General features: G+C 37.1%; 1 protein-coding gene and 1 pseudogene across 10 annotated transcripts in view; one reads left to right on the top strand and one right to left on the bottom strand.

Moving 5' to 3' along the window:
- LOC112652356 (bifunctional phosphoribosylaminoimidazole carboxylase/phosphoribosylaminoimidazole succinocarboxamide synthetase) overlaps nt 1-15,949 on the bottom strand; it is a 388,335-nt gene that overhangs the window by 295,518 nt on the left and 76,868 nt on the right. For 9 of the 10 annotated variants that reach the window (XM_035708216.2, XM_049093243.1, XM_049093242.1 and 6 more), the window contains exon 3: nt 9,737-9,831. The exons of the other annotated variant lie outside the window; for it this stretch is intronic. The gene's annotated coding sequence lies outside the window, so the exon portion shown is untranslated. The remainder of the gene's footprint in view (nt 1-9,736; nt 9,832-15,949) is intronic. 10 annotated transcript variants of the gene reach the window in all.
- Nucleotides 1-15,949, top strand: part of LOC112652359 (peroxiredoxin-1-like) — a 66,779-nt pseudogene that overhangs the window by 25,120 nt on the left and 25,710 nt on the right.

Genomic DNA, 15,949 nt, shown 5'->3' with positions numbered 1-15,949 from the left:
AAATTTGTCATTCTCAAAAATATTCCAGAGAAAAAAATTATGAATTAAACACCCATAAATTCTTCATTTCTGTTGTAGTGTAGCAGTTTATCATCTAACCCACAGTGGTCTATCAACTGAGTAAGGCTGAGTTTCTTGTTTTCCTCAGACAAAAAAGAAAAAGTTTCATAAACAGATAAAACAATTTAGTAATACTTTTAATTTTTTAACAGATTCCCAAAATAACTATTTGACATATTTTCTTGGCTACTGAATAAATAATGAGTTCAAATAATTTTACCTCAGAAATATTCTTTCTTGTTGACTCAAGGTTATTCACTATAGCCAAGTCTATTATCTATTTTAAAGTGTCTTTAACCTTGTCCAGTTATAACAAAATACGGTCTTTTATTTTTTTTTTAATGTAAAAGAGTACATTTGTGTGGGAGGTACAGAAATTTAAGCAATATTTTTCATACCTATTTGAACTATTATTTATCTATTTCATAATAATAAAAATTGAGACGTGTTCCTAATGGACTTTCTACTTCTAGTTTGGGCGCATCTCAAAAAAAGCAGAAAATGACCTGATCACCCTTGTTAAGAAGCATGTACAGTGATGGCATGAAGGATCTGCCCAGCAAACAAATTAATTAAGCACCAGACTAAAGAATTCCAGAATCAGCAGTGACTAAGGATTCCTTTACACACAAAGAGAAACAGGAACTGTTTCATCCTGATAAAAAGCTCTGCAATCAGTGTTCGCAGTGCTCTGTAGCTTATGCTTTGCAGACTACATTATACTCTATGAAAAGCAATAAATTAAAGTCATCTATTATTTTACAGGCTCTACATCTAGCCAGTGTGAGTTAACTTTCAGTCCCTTCTGTACCATACCACATTGCTCCCCCATACACTCATGAGGGAAAATTGATAAGATGGGACACAGTGACAACTCCCATTTTATTTTGCTCAAATTCTAGTGCCTGCCTGTGTCTCAATCAATCTCTTCCACTACAAGAAAATCCTGGAGAAAAGAAAGTAACATTTCCCTCTTCCACCCATTGTGATACCAAGGACAGTGTAATAGAAGTGTCCCTCTGTGCAAACAAAGCCTACAGACAGCTTCGATATGTGCTGCCTTGGAGCTAGCTTTGGCTCTCTGGAGCAAAGCCGAGATTTAATGAGGCTTACCAGATTGAAGGTCACAGTGGTGTACTGAATAAGAGGGTTTTTACAGAGAACCATACTTTAATAAAACCAAAGAACTACATATGGCTAATGGGCAACTGAGACACACTAATAAAAGACAATCAATAACCAGTAACAGTATTTCATAAAGCCAGGCAGACACACCTAGATACCTACCTTACAAGAGTCTAAAGTAACATATGCTGTACAACAGGGAAAGCTCTAGTTTATAGGTAGAAAAGTTCACAGTTCACTCCTTTCCCAAAACACCGTATGTAGCCTCTGCCTCCAAAAACATCAGCCACTTTTCATGTTAAATATCAGGGGCGGAGGAAGCAAGAAAAATGAATTTGAGAAAAAAAGATTTCAATAACAGAGAATTCTATTCTTTTTAAGCTAGAAAATTCAGGTTCCCTGCTTCTAATTGATGCCTGCTCTTAAAATAAAAATTTATTCTTCCTTTTTTCACTCCATAAGGCCATTCTTTTTATTTGAAGGTCCTTTTCTCACTACATTCCAGAACTTACTCTAAGATAATAAATGGGGGTAAACTAATTATTTTTCATGAGAATAAAACAAACAAACAAAAAATCCTCAGCTCTAGTCTTGTTTCTGCTAGTGTGTAACCTTAAGGAAGTGACCTAAACCTTCACTGATCTCAAGCTTCTTTATACATACCACAGCAGGGGTGAAACACAACTGGGATGGATCATAAGTGGGGCTTCATAGTGACAACTTTTTTTTTTTTTTTAAGATTTTTTTATTCATTTATTCAGAGAGAGAGAGAGAGAGAGAGAGGCAGAGACCCCTGCAGAGGGAGAAGCAGGTTCCATACAGGGACCCTGACGTGGGACTCAATCCTGGGTCTCCAGGATCACACCCCAGGCTGCAGGCCGCGCTAAACCGCTGCGCCACCGGGGCTGCCCACAACTGAACTTTAGAAGTACAAGAACCCAATAAAATTCTATGTAAAAAATACTTTTGTGGATGAGCATTTTTCTAGGGCTAAAATTCACTTATAGCAGATTTTCAAAATTGGTAAACACACTGATGAAGACAATTTTTAAGTAAAAAGTTATAAAGAGTGTATAATTTTATGATTCCTGTGTAACAACAAAGTAGGTAAAATTTTAAGTCAACTGGAATAGAAAACAGCCTACAAATTTTCATCCTCAGAGAATGGAAAAACTGGAAATACTATTCATTCAACTATCAACAATCCTAAGGGATCTGGAAGAGATTAAGGAATTCTCTCAGCAAGGTTCAAAGGCTAGATATCCTTCCTTCACCCTCAGCTGAAGACTTCAGGCCATGTCAAAAAGCGCATGGAAAAAAAGCAATGCCTACACCCAGATCTTGGTTGTTAAAATACCACTACCCACAACAGAGGTGGAATCCTTAAGGAAATGATTGAGTTTTAGTCTGGGGCAAGGATAGTAAGGTGACCCTGGGACATCTTGCTACGCCAAAAAACAAGGAAGTACCAAAGACTAAAGGACCATGTTAAAAGTCAACAGGAACAGGTTTGAAGGGCCAAATTTGTGCAACATGAACATCAAAAAGAATAATGAGAATAATGTATCATAAACTCTAAAAATTTAAAGTCCATGAGTACAAAATGATAAGAGAATGAGAGGCAGTATAATGAAAGAGCAAATAACAGACAAGAGAGAAAAACAGGAGAAACTTTTCTTTACAGAAGAATGCAAACTGATAATGTAGAAGAAACAAGAAGGGCAGCCCGGGTGGTTCAGGGTTTAGCGCCGCCTTCAGCCCAGGGTGTGATCCTGGGGTCTCGGGATCGAGTCCCATGTCAGGCTCCATACATGGAGCCTGTTTCTCCCTCTGCCTGTGTCTCTGCCTCTCTCACTCTCTGTCATAAATAAATAAGGGATCCCTGGGTGGCGCAGTGGTTTGGCGCCTGCCTTTGGCCCAGGGCGCGATCCTGGAGACCCGGGATCGAATCCCACGTCAGGCTCCCAGTGCATGGAGCCTGCTTCTCCCTCTGCCTATGTCTCTGCCTCTCTCTCTCTCTCTGTGTGACTATCATAAATAAATTTAAAAAATTAAAAAAAAAATAAATAAAATAAAATAAATAAATAAATAAAAAATCTCTTAAAAAAATAACATCAGAAAAACCACCATTTTACAACCCCCACATAACAGGTGATTTAGGCAAGGATTGTCAATGGATGCAAAAAATCACTGGGGACTAAGATATTCACATGGTCTCAAAGCATCACTCGACATATTCCTTATTACCAAGGTATCCATTCTCTGAATCTACATTTTAAGAATGAACAAAGCATTGGCTATTCTAATTAAATGATATCATGTTAATGGGAATTAATTTTTTCAAGCATCTGTCAACTTACCAGTTTTCAAAGAATTAGAATGTATCACTTAATATACATTCAGTATCATTTGACAATTATTTGAGGATTCAGAAGGCACTCCTGTGCCTTATTATGCCTCTTTATTATCAGATGAACACAAAAGATAAAAGGATCACTGCACAAAAGTAGGTCCCCACACAGTACACTAGGATTGTCAAGCTGGCTGTTGTCCATTTCTGCTTCCCAGTGGCCAGTAGTTCCAGTTAGGGATATCTCAGTCTACAACTGTTCTACTGTCCCTTCCTAGGCTTTAGGGAAATGAAAAGCAAGTCTTCTTCACCAAAAGGAGGGTGAGATGATGCAGAAACTTCTACAGGACATATATGACCATGTTTCTTCAACAAATGGTAAGAGGAAGGGGGGAAAAAAGGAGTGTTCACAGATTAAGAGTCTTAAGAAATGTATCAAACACAATGTAAGAACCTTAGTTGGATTCTGATTCACACAAACCAACCATAAAAATACATTTATTAAATAGGAAAATGTCAACACTGAATAGGTATTAGATATTAATTATCTTTAAGTTTTAGGTATGATATGATTGAGATTAGATTTTTTTTAAGAATTCTTTTTGATAAGACACACACTGAAGAATTTATGAATAAAATAGTATGATGTCTGGAATTTGCCTTCAAATATTACAACTGGGTGGTGCTAAGATTGGTTATGTGTTGATAAAACTGTCAAATCTGGGTGATGTATTTGCAAGGGTTCATCATACTACCACTCTCTATTTGTATGTTTGGAAATTTTCATCATTAAAGAATTTTTTCTTAAGTAAAGAAGCTCTATTAGTTATAGGTATGGAGGAATTATGATCAGTTAAGATGTATGGTTGCCCAGCTTCTGGATCTATGTATAAACTGATTTTATGTCAGTAACCATTTACTGAATACCTGCTAGTTTCTGGTGTCTCTGGAATTCGGTGATACCCAAAGTGCTTTTAAGTATCACCAAGAATGTAGTGATTAATAGTGTGGTCTCTGGAGTCAGATCACCCACTGGAATCCCAGCTCTGCCACTTACTAGCTGTATGATACAAAGAAAATGGCTTGATCTCTCAGTTTCCTCATCTATAAAATGGGAATAAGAGCACCTGCCTCAGAATACCTATGAAGTACTTATAACAGTGCCTCATATATAGTAAACATTCAACAAATGTCGGCTATTATTATCAGTGTTCATCAATCATATTAAAAGGAAATCTGACTCCCATTCCACTGTCACTGAAAATCTCCTCTTACTCTTGATAGCTATTAAACGCTTTAATACCATTCCAGATTTCCTAAAATTTAATGGTTGTGGCATCTGCTTGTGACAAATCTATGCTTATAACAGTTTGAGGAGACATTATGTTCCTTTATATTAATTGACAAAAAAAGATACCAAGATGCCAAACGGCAAGATGTCACCCCAGCTGCCCTTTAGTGAACCAATTTATTTGGAAATGTATTCTGTCCTCTGGCAGTACATTGCTGATATTCATCTGTGAATATAAGGTCACATCACCATAAGCAGGGCTGGAAAACACAAATTAAGTTGATTCATCAATAACTGTTCCTACTGTTGAGATTTTGAAATATAATAAAGCTGAAACATAATAAAGAGGGACAACCTCCTGCCTCTTTCTCTGACAGTGAGGATTTGGTGAAACTGCTGATGCGCTGAGGATGGGGAATGAACGTTGGAAGGGAAGGTGGTGGAAGACACTGGAGGCACTGGTTCAGGTTCCACCTAGGTAGATGGTGTAACGTATGTTTACTGGGTGGGTTACAATAAGTAGGAAATCAAAACAACAGTAATTCAAGACTGATGAGTAGTATCTCAAGAGCAGAGCAGTGGAAAAAAAAAAAAAAAAGAGCAGGGCAGTGGAAGTAGTCTACTCCAGGTATCTATAGAAAATCCAAAAATATGGATGAAATGACCAAAACCCGGACCACTTTTTATTAACATCATGCATTGGCAAATCAATACAATGTCACTGATAAAATATTCCTCCCTACCCCCAATCTTTTGTTCGTTTAAATTCCAAACAATTACTGTAGTCACTGCTGAAATTTTAATGATATATATAGAAGCTTCAAATTAGCACACTTTACAATCTGTATCTCTACTAAACACTTACTCCAAGTGGAATTTAGTTTGGAGAACACCCATTTATACCTGTGTGGAAGCAGATTGAGCTACACCAATGCATTCTCAGAGTAAGTTTGTAACGGTTCCAAATTGCTCAGTCTGGCTTCATAGTTTGTGTAGCCTACCACTCTAAATATTTTTTTTTAATTTTTATTTATTTATGATAGTCACACACACAGAGAGAGAGAGAGGCAGAGACACAAGCAGAGGGAGAAGCAGGCTCCATGCACCGGGAGCCCGACGTGGGATTCGATCCCGGGTCTCCAGGATCGCGCCCTGAGCCAAAGGCAGGCGCCAAACCGCTGCGCCACCCAGGGATCCCTCTAAATATTTTTGCACTTAAAGAGCAGATTCAAACAGACAATGATAGTCTGACGATAATAAAATGAAGAAAGTGAGTTTTCGTTGCTTCATTTCTGTCATATATGTGACCATTTGAAGTTTTTAACTTGCACGAGAACAGTGAAACAGTGAGAACAGGTGTGATATTTTTGTTTGGGAAGTGCAGATTTTATTTTATACAGGAAATATTTTAATGGATATAAATAATATCCTTTAAATCAGAACTTGTTTTTAACTTTTTTCAAGACTAAATATATCAGTAAACTAAACATGATATATATCAATAAATATATATATAATAATCAGTGAAAGATTTACTGATATTATAATCATTATGCAGAAAATAATAATTGTTGCTGATATTAAATAGTTATTAGCAAAAATAATTATGTTGTATACAGGGGGTTAAAAAAGTGATGAACCCCAGGTTAAATGTACAAAGTACACTATTGTCTTTGATACTCTTCGGTTCTGCAATTAACTCCACTTGCAGCGTTAAAAAAAAAACCCAAGACCTTGAGAATGAGTATCAGAACTAGTAGTGTTGACTGCCACCGGGTTCTAGCTGTCCAAATGCACAAACAAATCTCTGTTATTCTGTGATAATTCACATGTTTTAGAAGTCAAACATATTTTAGAATGGGCAGAACAGCCCTAATCAGATAATGGTCATTCGCAAAAGAAATAGGAAAAAAGACTAAACTGCTAATTGCTGGCATTAATGCTACTGAATCATGGCTCATTTATAACCATTAACCTAGTTACTATGACATATTATCTATCTTATTTTTACATCAGATTTTAGAATCCTTCAGGATGAAATAATAAATGGGAGCTTTCTAGTCAGAGTTGAAAGGCTACTTGATTAGTAGGTAACACAGCCACTCAAATTTTTAAGCAGAGAAATTATATTCTGAAATTTAACAACTCATATTGGGTGAATTGATGTGAAAAAGGCAAAGACTTGCTAAAACTATTTGATTGGATGCTTACTAATGGAGAACAATTTGATAACTTAGAAAATTAAATTATGCTTTCCTAACCTATTTATGATTAATTTTCGATTTTAAAATTGTATGACTCATTCCTTAGACTGGCAAACGCTGGTAAATGTTCATGCTGTCTAGCAGTGTGTTTGTTGGTGATGGCTGGGCCTCACAGACCAAACCAAAGGAGAAAAGTCTCTGCTATTCAATGGAATGATAAATATAAACAAATACTTATAAAAATGTGACCAGTGAGATCATAGAGAAACATACAAATGCTACAGAAGCAAAAAGGAATAACTCAAAATAAGCTCTAAACCTCAACTACTTTGAAATCAAGACAGACATGTCAGAATTAAATATATAACCAGTGAAAGTTCATTCAGCATGGACTTTTTTTTCTTTATATCTAAATAGTCCAATCATTTTGAGTAGTTTCACCTCCAATAGATCTATTTAATTAATTTTACCACAAAATCCTAAAATCAGAATACTTTAGATAAATGACTGGGGGCAGTGAAAATCATGGATTAGAGTAGAGACAGCTACAGGATGGTGAAAGAAAGGGAGGGCAACATCTGGATGCTTGAAGAAGGGTGTAGATGGCAAGCCATTAATGAATTCTGGAACAGAATGTACAGAGACAGATGAGCCACTCTTAAGTTTCTCTTTAGACACCCTGTGTATGAACTGTCTGTCTACGGGACAACCGTATACTGACGTCCAGTAGAAGGTGAAAAAGCAGTTTGGAGTTCTAAGAAAGGTGGGGCTTGCTGATACAGTTTTAGAAATCACCATGTGAGAGACAGGGATTAGAATCAAGGGACTGGATGAGGTCGGCTTAGGGAGAGGATGTCATATGAGAGAAAAAAGACTGAGAATGGAACTTGATTATATACAGTTTCACATCATTCCTTAAAATTTTACCATGTGATAAAAAAAGTATAAACTTTCCTAAGCTATAGATCCCTATCTTTCTTTTATCCAGAAAGGTTGCTAAGAACATGATGTTAGAAGGTAGAGAAGGGTCAGTAGAGTATCCTCCAGACTGAGAAGGCACTCTGAGACAGAAAACCAGAGCAAGCCACTCCCTAGTGTTTGCAGTTTCATTCAGGGTAACTGACTGACGACAGGGGAATCAAGGTGACAGATGATCCATGCACTATGCAGCCGTTCTCTGCCCTCTGTTCTACCCCGTCCGGACCTTAATCCACAACTTTTATGGGGCAAGGGACATGGTGGTGAGGTCAGAGGGTATTTCTCTAAAGTGGCACCTCAGGTGTGCCAGCCATCTCTACTAGTTACCTAAAGGGGGGCCTTCTGCACATAACTCCAGGAACAATCAAAACAAGCCATTCTACATTCTGGTCAGGGCATATGTTAACCTCCCAGGGGCCTGGAACACATAGCCCACAGGGAGATCACTGCATAGGCACAAACAAGATGAAAGGCCAAGAGTCAGTGTTGTCAGCTCTCCTACGCATGGGCTCTGAGAAAGAGTACTAACTGCCACTCAGAAGCTGGGTGGTTATGGGCAAGTTACACAATATGCAGACCTCAGTTTCCTTATCTGTACAATAAGAATATCATAGTCACCACCACATTATGTACAGTGTTTGTGAGAATTAGATGAGGCATGTAAAGTGCTTCATACAGTGAGTGGCACAGAGAAAGCACTCAGTAAGTGTTAGCTACCATAATGGTGACAGTGATCAATCTTACTATAATTCTGGCCATATGGCAGGTACTTAATAAATCCTGTCTATATTGCTCTATATTTTTTAAAAATCTGTTTCCATCTTTCAATGAAAGGCCCATATAAAGAGTATTTTGTTGAGTTGAATAAAAAATAATTCACTATACAATACAGAATGAACTCATTCTCTGATTATGTACATACAATTGTCACTATACAAAAGAACTTGATTGGGAAATGAGTGCAATCATTTCCCTCTGTGTTGATATTAAGTAACCTGCTGCTTCTTGATCTTTTTCTACTTTAAACATTCTAAGTATCTATGAATAAAAACAAAACAAAACCCAAAGTTTCCTAATCATCCACTGAAACGGATGAAAATGCTTAGTCAGAGTGAACTAATGTGTCCTCAAAGCTCCCACAGTTATAGTTCCACTACTCTACTTATTAAATTGTACCACCACCAAAAAAAAAAAAAAAAAAAAATTGTATCACAGTCAGCAACATGTGAGTCTGTTTCTTCCCACAGATTCATAGGCACATTGAGGTCAAAAAATGAATCATCATTGCATCCTCAGAATCCAATATAGTTTTTAGCATGTGCTAGATACTCAATAAGTATTCTGATTATAGGAAGGAAGGAAAGAATGAACGAAGGATTGAACAAAAGAACGAAGTAATGAATGAGCAAATGAAAGAACTCAAGGAAAGGGATAATCTGGATCGCACAAAATAAAGAATGTAGGCCAGATGATCTCTGCAGTTCTCTATGATTCAGTTGAAGATTACTCAATGGTTGATGTGTTTTATCATAATGGTATTAAGTATGTTTCACTGTCATTAATGATGAAAATCTGTCAGTTGGATAGAAATAAATGCTACAGTTTCAATATTCATAAAGTATTGGTATTTTTATGGAAAAGCAATCTTAAAATTTAAAAATCCACTCAGTTGGAAAAATATGTACTATGGCACTTAAAAATTTTTTTTGTTTTTAACCCTGCACTTACCAGGCAAATGAACCGGTTCTACCTTGTGTAGGGGTGGAGATGATGGACCACCAAAGAGGAAGAAAGAGGTTCAAAGTGCCATTCTGCAATATTGTCTGTGAATGGAAATTATGAACATCAAATTAGCATGCAAATGCAGAGATGGTATATGTCACAGATCATATGACTATGGGTGCAATCAAATATAGTAATTTTGTATTTTATGGAACACTTAGGGGTAAAGACATCATGCCAGATTAAAGAGGTTTCTAAATAACTGATCTTTAGCCCATTTTTAAAAAGGGATTTATTTGAGGGAGAGAGTGTGTGCCTGCAAGAGCATGTGGGAAGAGGGGCAGAGAAAGAATCCTCAAGCCGACTCCTTGCTGAGCATGGAGCCCACCTCAGGGCTCATTCCCACAATCCACGAGATCATGAGCCAAAACCAAGACTCGGATGTTTAAACGCCTAAGCCATCCCAGGTACCCAGATCCTTTGCCCATATTAAAGATAACATTTTTTTTTAAATGTCATCGCTCTGAGAGGTATCATTACAAAAAGAAACCATATTATTTAAATACTTTGGACCACAGGTAAAAGAAAACCCAATTAACAGAGGCTTAAGCAATAAATGCATTCCATTCTCTACATAACAAAAAGTCTTAGGTTTTCAGAATTGGTTTAGAACTCAGCAAGGTCATTGAGGATTCAGACTCTTTCTGTGCTTCCCCTCCCTCCTTCGCCAGAATACTGGGGAGGCCTTGTCACAAAATGGCAGCCAAAGTTCTAAGTATCTCATTCTTCCTCACAAGTCCATTTCCCAACGGGAAGGAAGGAGTGGTGGTAAGAAAGGATTTTCTAGTCTTGTGGCTCCTTGATTTATCACAGAGGAAAACCTTTCCCAGAAGCTTCCACACTGGCTTGACCTTACATCTTTTATTCTCCTGGTACAGAAATTTTCTTAAATTTTTTATTCAATATACGTAAACAACAACAACAACAAAAAAAAAACCAGTTTAACCATTTCTCCCACCCCACCTCCACCCCTTGCCTCTGGCAACCACCATTCTGTTCTCAGTACCTATGAACTTGTCTTTTAAGATTCCACATATGAGGAAGATCATATAGTACTACAGTATTTGTCTTTCCCTAACTTATTGCACTTAGCATAATGCTCTTAAGTCCCATCCATGTTGTTGTAAATGGCAAGATTTCATTCTCTTTTACGATTCAGTAATATTCCACTGTGTATAAAAACCACAATTTCATAATCTGTTTATCCATCAATGGACATTTATGTTATTTCTTTATCTTGTCTATGTATAAATGATGCTGCAATGAACATGGGGGTGCACATATCTTTTCAAGTTAGTGTTTTTGTTTTGTGCATATTTTTAAATTACATACATTTACTTACAAAAAGGAGGCTATAAAAAGATAGGGCAGAGGTTTGACAAAGTTGAAGATGAGAACTGAATCTGCTGCACCAAAGCCTATGAATATCCAATCCTTTTAAGAAATCTACTAAGCAAAGATCCCTTTCTAATCCTATATGATCACCATGGTGCTGAAGAAAGTAAAATTAGAATGATCTGGGATTGAATTACAGCTCCATTATTTACCCCCTGTAAAATGAAGACAAGAATGTCTACCCACATATAAATGAAGACAATAATATCCACACTGATTGTGTAAGGGGTCTATCTTGCCATGTTTAGGCTCTAGATAAATTTTTTTTTCTTATAGAAGTTCCTTTTCCCCTATGCTATTATGAAACCAGAATGTGACTGCTATGTTCCTGAGTCAAAGCACAGGAGTCATATTACTCAAGGAACTAGATAAGATCTATATATGCACATGAGAAAGAAAATTTATTACTATTTCTTACTGGATAGGGCTGGTACAACTTCTTATCACCTTCACCACACAGAGAAGATGACTAAGCTTGCTGATTAAAGCAATTATTCAAGAACGCAGGCAGAAGAAAACAAGGAGCAGTAAACACCTAACACTGACTGGCAAGGAGACAAATTAGCTGATCTTTTTTATTCTGAAAATGGGTCACTGTATCCTTAGCAGTAACCTCGGAATTCTAATGACTGTGGAACCCAGAGAATGCTGACCAGAGGAACAGAGCAGTGGGATGAAAATAATTAACTTGGTAGTTCTGACTACATTATTATCATCAAATAATTTTCAAGGTGTGAAATCTTACATTTAGCAAGAATAGAGTCCAAAAATAGCATTCTCCTGGCTTCTTCCTCTTCCTTCTTAAAATTACTAACTGAAGGTAGTAAAAATGGCAATGGACTGAAAAGTCAATGACCCAGGCTGGGTTCCTGGGTTATGCTTCATTACTTTGTTTTTGAATCTCCATTTCCTCAGTATAAATGAGGTGAGGTTGGACCACATCTATCTCAAGCATCGTCCAACACTTAAGACTCTATGAATCTGGAGCAGTTTGATTTTTTTAAACAAGTTTTATTTTATAGCAACACCAATCTTATATTTCCATAATAGCAAAGCTTTATTAGAAAAATAAAGGAGTATATGATCAAATTTTTCCAGTAAGATAAGAATGGCCAATTATTACCCAAGACCTGGAAGTAAGGATGATTTGTCCAAAAGTCATCCTGATATTCTGGGATTTAGAAAATGCAACCAGGGATCCCTAGGTGGCTCAGCGGTTTAGCACCTGCCTTTGGCCCAGGACGCGATCCTGGAGTCCCGGGATTGAGTCCCACGTCGGGCTCCTGGCATGGAGCCTGCTTCTCCCACTGCCTGTGTCTCTGCCTCTCTCTCTCTCTCTCTGTCTATCATAAATAAATAAATAAATCTTAAAAAAAAAAAAAAGAAAAGAAAATGCAACCAAAGATAACGGATACTTTTATTAACACACACTAGAATAGACAGTAGAACAATAAGACAGTAAGTTTTGTCAAACAAAAATATTAAGACCAAAATTTTAAGTAACACATAGCAGAAACAATTTTTTTATTCCTTCTTGGCCGCTTTGACTAACAGATTAAGTTTAGAAACAAGAATCTTTTATTAAAGACTTTATTTATTTATTCATGAGAGACACAGAACAAGAGAGAGGCAGAGACATAGGCAGAGGGAGAAGCAGGCGCCATGCAGGGAGCCTGATATGGGCCTCGATCCCGGGACCCCAGGATCACGCCCTGAGCCAAAGGCAGACATTCAACCACTGAGCCACCCGTGCATCCCAGAAACAAGAATTTTTATTAATCCAGAGACTAAGTTAATCAAATCAAGCTACTGAAATAAAGTACACATTAGGATCCCACTGACCTCACGGTGGCTTCACATGACAACTAGACAGGCATGCTATTTGGGATAACTTTTTCGTCTTAGATGCAACACCTCTACTTCCAGTGATCATATTTCAAGCCAAAAATTAACGGAGCCTAATTACTGAAATTGAAACTAACCTAAAAAGCCAATAATCTGATACAAATAATCACCATGCCTGCCTCCTACCCAGCCAGAAGAAATGGGGGTGAGGCAAAGTCAAGGACTGTATTAAATACAGAGTTAAGGAATATGGTCTTCGTGCAATTTCTATTTTAGCTCCTGAGGATCTTTTTTCTCAAAGAAAACAAAAGGTTTTTGAGAAGGTTTAGATAACCAGGACAACTGGCAAACTGTCATGTATATGAAGTTAATGCTTCCTCTAACAGTAACTCCTTCAGCTACTTTTTATCTCTTTCTTCACTCAAAGTTACCACGTCCAGATCATAAAAATTTCATTTTCTTAGGGTAAATTAAATATCTTAAACTTTTCAAATACTTTAATTTACTTTTGGGCATTCGGTTTTCCTTTTATTTTTACTAACGTGGCTATTTTATATTTATGTTTCCTTTAATCGCAAAGTTATATATACAAGTAGTTTAAAAAACCAAATAGTAGGGGATCCCTGGGTGGCTCAGCGGTTTCGTGCCTGCCTTTGGCCCAGGGCGCAATCCTGGAGTCCTGGGATCGAGTTCCGCGTCGGGCTCCTGGCATGGAGCCTGCTTCTCCCTCTGCCTGTGTCTCTGCCTCTCTCTCTCTCTTGCTGTCTATGTCTATCATAAATAAATAAAAATAAATCCTTAAAAAAATACAAATAAGAATAAAAAACCAAATAGTTTTACATGGCTCATTACACAAAATAGCAGTGCCTTCCTGGTCCCATTTTTCCCATTTCCCATTTCCCAGAGGCAAAACACACTAAAATGTTTTAATTGTTTATTTTGGCAATGATCTCTATATCTCCAAATGCAATGTTATATTGCTGCTTTTGATTTTTTAGTTATAAAAGTCTATTATTTTTAGATTTCTACTATGGATGTCACCCATCTTTCCCATCCTCCCAACTACAGTTATTATCATTTTGTATGACTCTATTTTCAATGTTTACATTATTACTACATAAATGATATTTCCAGCTGACCACATGCTATATTAATGATTACATTTTCCTGAACAACTCCTCTTCCTACCCTAACCCCAACCTCAGCAACTATCTTGTTTTTAATTTTTTGAATGTACATAACTGCAATTATTTTGAAAATACTCCACAAACTGTATTTCTCTTAATGAGTTAAATAACAAATTCTGTTGATTTCATCTTTGTAGTTACATGGCCCCTGAAGATTTTGGATCTGTTCAAATTTGGACTATTTTGCTCTCTAGGCTAACAACAGAGTTGTCATCTTTGAGATTTTTCCTTCACCAACACCCTGTGCATTCCCTTTGCTTCACTTTTGTGTTAAAGCTACTGTTTCCTGCTTATCAGATTTGTCCCTCTCTTTTTTGACATCTTTACTTTGATGAAGATTCTCTTTTAGTAATTTGCTAGGAAGTAAAAATGGTGAAATCCTGAATGTATGAAAATATACTTATTTTACCCTCATACACTGAAGGTGTAATTATTTGAGGGGTGGGTGGGTATTGGATTTCACTTTATTTTTTTCTCTTTCCTGTTCTGGCATACAAAACAGTATCACCAAAAGGAAGTAGCCAGAAAGGAGCAGGTGAGCAGGATTGCAGGGATGAGGAGGGTAGGCAGGGGGCAGGGGCTGAATTGATGGAGCAGCTATGCTCAGGAGTTCTGCTTCCAATATCCTGGTTGGGGGTTCCAGGGAAAGGGATAGGCATACTTCAGGTAAAAGGGGATGGCTAGAAATACCTCCCTCAGAATCTGAAGGCCACTGCTTCATTTTCGTACTATATTCTTTCTACTGCTTTACTGTGCCCATGGGTTTCAGCAGTGCTGCTGAGAAGTTTGATGCCAGTTTGATTCTTAACGTTGGGTATACAACCTATTCTCTCCATTTTCTCTGAAAGCTTTTAAGGTCTTCTCTTTAACCCAAATATTTTGCAATGTCACACCTAAACTTCAATGTGGATCTACTTGCATCTGTTGTGCTAAGTTTTTAATGTCCTCCAGTTCCGTGAAATCTTGAATTATACCTTTGATGACCTTCTTCCCTCCATTTCTCCTTCTCTGTGTATTTCCTGTGATTGGATGTTGGGTCTCTAGTATTGACAGTCTAATTTTCTTATATTTTTCTCTTTTTTCTGTACTTTCTGGGAGTTTTCCTCAACTTTATCTTCCAAATCTTATTACATTTAAAATTTTTACCTATGTTATTTTAATTTCTTCTTTTTTATATTTAACTTTGAAATAACTTCAAATTTACATAAAAGTTGCAAACTTTTTTTTAAGATTTTATTTATTTATTGGGAGAGAGAAACAGCACATGTAGTGGGGAGCAGCAGGCAGAAGGAGAGGGAGAAGCAGGTTCTGCACTGAGCAGGGAGCCCCATGCAGGGCTTGATCCCAGGACCCTGGGATTATGACCTGAGGCGAAGGCAGACGTTTAACTGAATGAACCACCCAGTTACCCCTAAAGTTACCAACATTTTAGAATTCATATATAGCTTTTACTCACCATTCCTTAATGTTAATAACCTATAAAACCACAGTACAATTATCAAAACCAGGAAATCAGGAGTGGCGTAACAATATTAACTAAATTTACATACCTTATTCAAATTCTACCAGTTGTTCTCCTAATGACCCTGTTTTTGTTTCAGGATCCAATCCAGGATTCCACGTGCATTTAGTTGTTACCACTACTTGATCTCTTCTAATCTGTGACAGGTCCTCCTCAGTCTTTCCTTATCCTTGGTGACCTTGACACTTTTGATAAGTACTGGTGAGTTAT

Source organism: Canis lupus, chromosome 13 (assembly GCF_003254725.2).
Source record: "Canis lupus dingo isolate Sandy chromosome 13, ASM325472v2, whole genome shotgun sequence".
In the NCBI taxonomy this organism is placed as follows: Eukaryota; Metazoa; Chordata; class Mammalia; order Carnivora; family Canidae; genus Canis; species Canis lupus.
The sequence above is the reverse complement of the archived record's forward strand: the minus strand, read 5'-3'. Positions and strand labels throughout refer to the sequence as shown.